Source organism: Oryctolagus cuniculus, chromosome 9 (assembly GCF_051225735.1).
Source record: "Oryctolagus cuniculus isolate XC-2025 breed Fujian yellow rabbit chromosome 9, ASM5122573v1, whole genome shotgun sequence".
In the NCBI taxonomy this organism is placed as follows: domain Eukaryota; kingdom Metazoa; phylum Chordata; class Mammalia; order Lagomorpha; family Leporidae; genus Oryctolagus; species Oryctolagus cuniculus.
The window spans coordinates 72,484,228-72,492,381 of record NC_142875.1 but is presented as its reverse complement, the minus strand read 5'-3'; positions in this window follow the sequence as shown (position 1 = coordinate 72,492,381).

The following is an 8,154-nucleotide window of genomic DNA, read 5'->3' as shown; positions in this document are numbered from 1 at the left end:
ATTGTATACATATCAGGTATGCAGTTAAAAAAGAATAAAAATCCTACTCTCTAGAACATAAGAACACAATAGAACAGAGATATTATACAAAATGTAATGAATATACATAAGATTAAGTATATGATTTTTACCACACTCATATTACATACATAGTTTTTAAACTAATCTTTTACGATTCACTTATCTGAAACTTTAGAGTTACAAAACCATGTATGAAATGAAAATATTAGTTCTGGGACTTACAAAACAGCTTTATTGGTGGATTTATATATGGGGAGAAAATGCTTTACTGTATGTAAATTTTATTTTGCTGCAGTCATGACTGAAAAGTAAAGTTGTTATAGAGGAGAAAGCAAGTATAAATATTAACTATTTTAGAAGTGATACCTCAACAAGATTGACATTTATTAAATATTATATATTCCTTTTCCTAATTCAATTCTAATAGTTCATAAACTATCAAATGAAGCTATGGAAGTTAATGTTTTAGGTAGTCAAGTTGTAAAAGGAACTCATTTTAAAGTTTCAAATATCTACAAAATGTGGCTTCTTTTCTTTCTTACACAAGGAACCCTCTTTTAGGATTAGGCTATTTATCCTTTTTGATGACCTCAGTTATAATTTAAAGAAAGAGGCCAAGAGACCAGAGACACAGGCTATCACTGATGAAGTGACAGTGAAGAACCACAAGCTGTCCAAGAGACACAGCAGGGCACAACAGTGTGGGTAACAGGAATCTGGTGGAAAAGCAAGCCAAACCTCGTTTTATACTTGAAGGGAGTTGGTTCTATTCAGTCATCAAAGAAAATTATCACAACTTTTTAAAATGCAAAACTAGAAACTCTATCAAGAACATTTAATTTTCTGATGATACATCTTACTGTACTTAGATTTAGTAAAGAAGCTAACATGACCAAACCTGTATATAGTCAAGGAACACAGTAAACTAGCTGTTTTAAACTATTTATTTTAAAGAAAAGTGTTGAGATTGACAAGGCAGGATTATGTTTTCATTGCATAGAAAGGCAATGCCTGTTACAAGATAAATGTTAGTAAAGGAGATCACTGTCAGGAATACTTAGAATACTTAGGGACTTAGCCATATCCAGACCAAAAGGAAACACAAAGCCACACAAAACACAACACTCAGGAATAATAAAACCCCATTCTTCTTCAGAGCTTTATTCCTCTTCTGTTGTGTTGGTCTCGGAGAACATCGTGCAGAGTGCTACATTAGGATGGCAGACAAAAGCGTCAGCTTCACTTCCCAGCTCTGTTAACTGCTCCAGTGAAGACACACAAGGATAATGGTCTTTTAACATATCTGGCAATTTGGATTAACACTGTCTGATATCATGGTCTCCTTGGCAAACGCCTCAACTATGCAGAAACCTTCCAGTTGGATAGAAATGATCAGAAGATTTGTGATAGAGACCCTTGAAGATGACTCTAGGCTGAATAGTAAGCAACTGAACAGATTGGCAATTTGGAACGTCTCACTGGTGTAAAAAACTTCAGCTCTTTATATGTAGAATTTGTTTCATCAAATTGCATCTTCTTTTTTACACTGATAAAACACAAAATTATTCCGAGTTATAAAAACTATTTTTTGAGATTTATTTATTCATTTGAAAGGCAGAGTTATTGAGAGACAGAGAGGGAAAGAGATCTTCCATCTACTGGTTCACTCCCCATTTGGCTATAACAGCCAGTGCTGGACCAGTCCAAAGCCAGCAGCCAGGAGCTTCCTCTGGGTCTCCCTGGGATCTAAGCACTTGGGCCATCTTCTGCTGCTTTTCCCAGGCCATTAGCAGGGGGCAGGATCAGAAGTGGAGCAGGAGGAACATGAACTGGCACTCATGTGGGATGCCAGCATCACAGGCAGCAGCTTTAACCATCATACCACTATGCTGGGCCCCAAAGTTAACATTTTTATTTTGTACGTCTATGCTATTTATCATTCTATAACTTATATGTTACAGCCCTGTGATTGCTTATCTTGTAGAAAGGTACAGATACTGTAAACCTTGAAGAGAGGAACTTACTCCTTCCATCATTTGTTAGAACTTGTATACAGTAGATACTTGACTGGTTAATTCCTAAAATGTAACACCTACTATTATTAGCAATATACAGAGATTCCATAAAATGACATAGAAGTTTTCTTTTCCAAAATGGCAATATTTAGAAAAAAGCAAAGCAAAGAGAACATTTAAAAGGTGAAATGGTCCAATTACATTTAATTTGATCAAAAGTTTTCAATATTAATAAATGATAGTTCCAATCTGGAGCTACCTTAGAAATACCATGTTTATTATCCCTAAGCATGAAAAGAAATCTCAGCCGTTATATTTTAAAAGTTTACCTTTGCAAGTATGCCATAGTGGATACATTATATTTAATTATGCAACTTGCTCTGGTTTCAGTATTGGGGATTTTAACATCATTGGTTGAAGCTTTTATCATCTTGTTCTTTCCCAATCTTGAAACACCACATTTCTATGATGTTTATTTTCTATTTCCTGTTTTACTGGTTCTAGATTAAGATCTTTATCTTCAGTGTTGCCTTCTTGAATTTGTTCCTTGGTACATTTACTTTTTAGTGTAAGTTTTTGGCCAAATTTTAGGAACAAAATCAGAAGACATTAAAGTTATTCTTAGTTGGCCCTTATTTTCAAAATAAAAGAATGAAACCAAACTGCCATTTCTTAACCATCAATTCTCCTAAGTAAACACTGCCATCAGAATGAGCATTTAGCCGAGCAGCTAAGATGTCCACATCTCATACTGGAGTGCCTGGGTTCGAGTCCTGGCTGTGCCCCTGATTCCAGCTGTGCCTCTACCTTTCAAGTAAGTAAAATGAAATAAACATTTGAAAAATGAAAATAATTGTAAAATGAGATAAGCACTATAAATGAAAAAAGAACCAAGGATTGTTATAACCTGCAAAAAGGAACAACTCATTTTGCTTGTGGTACACAGAGATGGCAAGCGTAAGCTTCACAAATAGCATTTATCCCGAGTCTTGAAAAATGAGTACTGGACAAGACCAAGAAAGAACTCTTAGTATGACACATAAAATGAAATCACCTATTAATATAACATTAGGGGCTGGCGCTGTGGTATAGCAGGCAAAGCTGCCACCTGCAGTGGTAGCATCCCATATGAGCACCGGTTCAGGTCCCAGCTGCTCCACTTCCAATCCAGCCTGGTAAAAGAGTGGAGGGTGGCCCAAGTCCTTGGGCCCCTGCACCCTCAAGGGAGAAGCTCCTGGCTTCTGGTTCCTGGCTTCTGATCAGCACAGCTTTGGCTGTTGCAGCCACCTGGGGAGTGAACCAGCAGATGGAAGACCTCTCTCTCTCTCTCTCTCTCTGCCTCTCTGTAATTCTGCCTTTCAAATAAATAAAATTAATCTTTAAAATAAATAAATAAAAACATTAAAGAGCTAATGTGTTTAGAAGGTAATGAGAAAAGTGGCAGTGTGGGAGGAGGTGAGGAGCTGACAAGTAGGCAGGCGCACAACTGTAATGAATTTATATGCAAGAAATTTGATAACAATTTCATTGGAGAGAAAGATATATTTGGTTGATGTGAAGGATTGTCTATAAAGGCATGGAATGAAAAGGAATGATCTATAATGGTAAGAAGGCAAAGCTGTTGTAAATAGAAAGGTCAGGAAAGGAAGGAAGGGTCCATTTGAGAAATATTTTTGAGTCAGGATTTCATGAACAAATAAAATGATGTCTATGTATAGATGAGTGTGCATGTTCCTTCAAAAATTTCTTAGGAGTCACTGATGCCAGAAGAGATTTTTTTTTTCCCCTTCTGGAGAAAGGAAGCAGTATGAGAAGATAAAGAGTTCAAAATAAAACACATTAGATTTAAATACTTTTGAGACATCCTGATAAATCCATTAAGCTAAAAAGGTCTCTGCATTTCTTTTTAAGGAAAATTATTAGAGAGTTTTACTAAGAGATGTTTCTTGATAAGTGACTATGACTTTTTTTAGTGAGTGAAAGACCAAGGTGAGAAAAAGGGAACATGGAATCAGTAATTCAACAAATAATTTAAGCATCTAATATTTGTCAGGCATTGCATTAGTATTAGGGATACAGTGGTCAGGAAGATTCTATACCGTTCTTGTCCATCAAGCTTACTGTTTAAAATATGAGACAAACAAATAAGTAACCAAGTACACTAAATATTGCATAGGGGAAAAAAAGGGAGTACAAAGCAGGTATATTTAACCTAGATTGTAGGAGGAAGAAAAGGTGTATTAATGTAGGTTAATCATGAAAGTGATGTTTAGTTAAGGTCTAAAGGGTAAGTGAGAATTAGGTAAAGAAAAAGCAGATTTTTAAAATAGATTTATTTATTTATTTATTTGAAAGGCAGAGTTATAGAGAGGCAGAGGCAGAGGCAGAGAGAGAGGTCTCCCATCGTTCGCTCCCCAAATGGCCACAACAGCCAGAGCTGGGTCCATCCAAAGACAGGAGCCAGGAGCTTCTTGGGTCTTCCACTTGGGTGCAGGGGCTCAAGGACTTGAGCCATCTTCCACTGCTTTCCCAGGCCGCAGCAGAGAGCCCAGGTGGGAAATGGAGTGGCTGAGACTTGAACTGGCACCCATATGCGATGCCAGCACTGCAGGCAGAGGCTTTACCTGTAATGCCCCAAGTTCTTTTTATGATTTATTTGAGAAGAAAAGCTAGAGACAAAGAGGGAGGGACAAAGGCCTCCATACACTGGTTCACTCTCCAAATGGCTGTAACAGCCAGAGCTGAGCTGATCAGAAGCCAGGAGCCAGGAGCTTCTTCTTGATCTCCCACATGGGTGCAGGGATCCAAGCAGTTCCACTGCTTTTCCAAGCCATTAGCAGGGAGCTGGATTGGAAGTGGAGCAGTCAGAACTCAAACCAGAGCCCATATGGGATGCCAGCGCAGCAAGTGGTGGCTTAACCTATGATGTGACAGTGCTGGCCCCAAGGAAGATTTGCATGAAAAGACCAGGAAGCAAAGATAGTATGATCCCTCCTGGGAAATGAAGACAATAAAAGACACAAGAAGGAAACAGAAGGTTTGGGGCAGAGGAAGAGTGACAAGAGAAGATGCTGGAGTCAGAAATTCGAGCAACTGAGTGACAGGACAGGACTTTGGCAGCGTTGGGAATGGCTTAGGATGGAGCAAGAGTAGAGAGAGGAAACAAAGGAGACAGCTATTGTGGCCCAGCTGAGCTACAGGAGATCTTACCACACTAATGAGAGGAAGCATGGAGAGAAGTAGATGGGTTTTAAAAAGATATTTAATCCCTGTGCTTGGGAAGCAGGAGTAGGGAGATAGGAAGGGTAAGGGAGTCACAAGCATCCCAAGATTCTGCTTTGGACAGCTGGATAGCACCATTCATTTAGATCAGGAACCAAAAGAAGGTTCAGATTTAGGGAAAATTATGTGTTGGGGCAGCCACATAGTGGCATTGCTGGGTTAAGCCACCACCTGTGATGTTGGCATCCTGTATTGGACCTCTGGGTCAAGTCCAGGCTGCTCTGCCGCAGATCCAGATTCCTGCTAGTGTTTCTGGGAAAGTAGTGGAAGACTGCTCCAGTGTTTAGGATCCTGCAATCTAGATTAGGATGGTGTTCCAGGCTCCTGGTTTCAGTGTGGATCAATGCCCGCCACTGTGGCCATTTGAGGAATGAAACAGCAGATGGAAGATCTCTCTCTGGCACTCTTAGCCCTCTAATTGCTCTTTCAAATAAATAAATAAATAGATATACATACTTATTTTTAAAAGTTTAAAAAAGTATTGTGTTCAAAGTTTGGATTTGAGAGTTTGAGCAATGTGAGCAGACATCCCCAAGTGGTAACGCTGGTCTGTCATTTTATTTTTTTTAATTTACACTGTGCCAAATGCCCAACCTTTGTCTCAATTATTACTTTTTTTTTTTTTTTTTTTTTTATTTTTTTTTATTTTTTTTTATTTTTATTTTTGACAGGCAGAGTGGACAGTGAGAGAGAGAGACAGAGAGAGAAAGGTCTTCCCTTGCCGTTGGTTCACCCTCCAATGGCCGCCGCTGCAGCTGGCGCACCGCGCTGATCCGATGGCAGGAGCCAGGAGCCAGGTGCTTTTCCTGGTCTCCCATGGGGTGCAGGGCCCAAGCACCTGGGCCATCCTCCACTGCACGCCCTGGCCATAGCAGAGAGCTGGCCTGGAAGAGGGGCAACCGGGACAGAATCCGGCGCCCCGACCGGGACTAGAACCCGGTGTGCCGGCGCCGCAAGGTGGAGGATTAGCCTATTGAGCCACGGCGCCGGCCCTCAATTATTACTTGTTTTATATCCCCCACTTATGTTCTCTGCTGTTTATAAATAATTTTGATTTGCAAAATGGATCTTATATTCAGATCTTATAGTGATATATTTCAGAAAGCCAAGAGTTTATAGATAGCTCTTTTTTTCCCATCCAAAGACAAACATTCTCCTGCTAGAGAACACCAGTTTTATTCTATTAAGGAAAAATAAGAGTAACTGAATCAGATTTAAGTACTGGTTTTTGCTTTTCACATTACCTTTGGAGCTAGTGAGAACTATGAGGAAAACTCTTTATACGGCTTTTACTTCCACTTTGCTGTTTTAGCAAGTAAGACACAATTGGGTTAAATCTTTCTCTTCCTTTTGTATATACTAATTAGTCTTTCCAGAGTTTCCTCTTTTCCTATTCTTCTTAAGCTATTAAATATTCCTAGTAAGATCAGGTCATACATCCTATGGGGTCTATTAACAGTTGCCTTAATATGTAATATTCCCCACTGAATTAAGCATACTGCCAACAGAATGGTCTCCTAGAACATATTATTAGGTTTATATGGCATTAACATATTAACTCCACCAAGCAGTTGTGGGTTTTTTTTTTTTTTTTGGTATTTCACATAACCAAATACTTACAATTTCTAATTAAGCATGACCTTTGTTATTATTTAAATTTTAATCCTGAATCTAGAGTTCTACATTTTAAATTCATTTTGTGTACTAAAAATAATGGTACTGTATCTGCTCTGGAAAGCAATCTGGCAGCATACATCAGAAACCTTAAAAAGTTTAAAATCAGGGCCAGCACTGTGGTAAAGCTGCCGCCTGCAGTGCTGGCATCCCATATGAGTGCCAGTTCAAGGCTTGGCTGTTCCACTTTCGATTCAGCTCCCGGCTAATGTGCCTGGGAAAGCAGCAGAGGATGGCCTGGGTCCTTGGGTCCCTGCACCCATGTGGGAGACCTGGAGAAAGCCTCAGGCTCCTGGCTTCTGATCAGCCCAGCTCTAGCCATTTGGGGAGGGGACCAGCAGATGGAAGGCCTATCTTGCTCTGACTTTGCCTCTCTGTAACTCTGCCTTTCAAATAAAGAAGTCAATCTTTAAAAAAAAGGTTTAAACAATTTTAACATAAATCAAAAGAAAACAAACAGAGACAGGGAGGCAATAAATAGTATGAACTGAAATATTTGCTGATTAGGTGACATATAGCAAAAATAAAACCCGAAAACCAAAAATAAAACTGGAAACAATGTTTCTAAACAAGAAAACAAATTAGCTTACATTTAAGTTAATGAATGTTAATGGCTGAAGTTTAGTAAACTTACTATTTGTCATACACTATGATACTTGCTTTATATACATTATTTCATTCAGTATCCTCAACAATCACCATCTTATAGTGCCTAAGGTTGGCAAAACCTATACTTGAATCTAAAAAATGTTTATATTCTATGTCTGACAGCTAATGAATCTCTTTCATACCTCTACCTATTATATCCAAACAAGGAATTCTTGAATGAGGTTTTCTAGAGCACAAAATAGATGACAGAATTTAATAGGTGAAGTCTTTAGAGATCACCCAATTAAAATGCCTCATTTAAAAAATATTTTTGAAATTTTTATTTGAAAGGCTGAGACAGAGAGATATTTTCCATTTGCCAGTTCACTTTCCAAATGCCCACAACAGCCTAGGCTGGGTCAGTCCAAAGCCAGGAGCCTGGAACCCAATCCAGGCCTCCCATGTGGGTGTCAGGGACTTAAGTACTTGGGCCACCACCTGCTGCCTCCTAGGGTGCTGCATTACAGGAAGTTGGAATCAGAAGAGGGGCTGTGACTCAAATCACAACACTCTG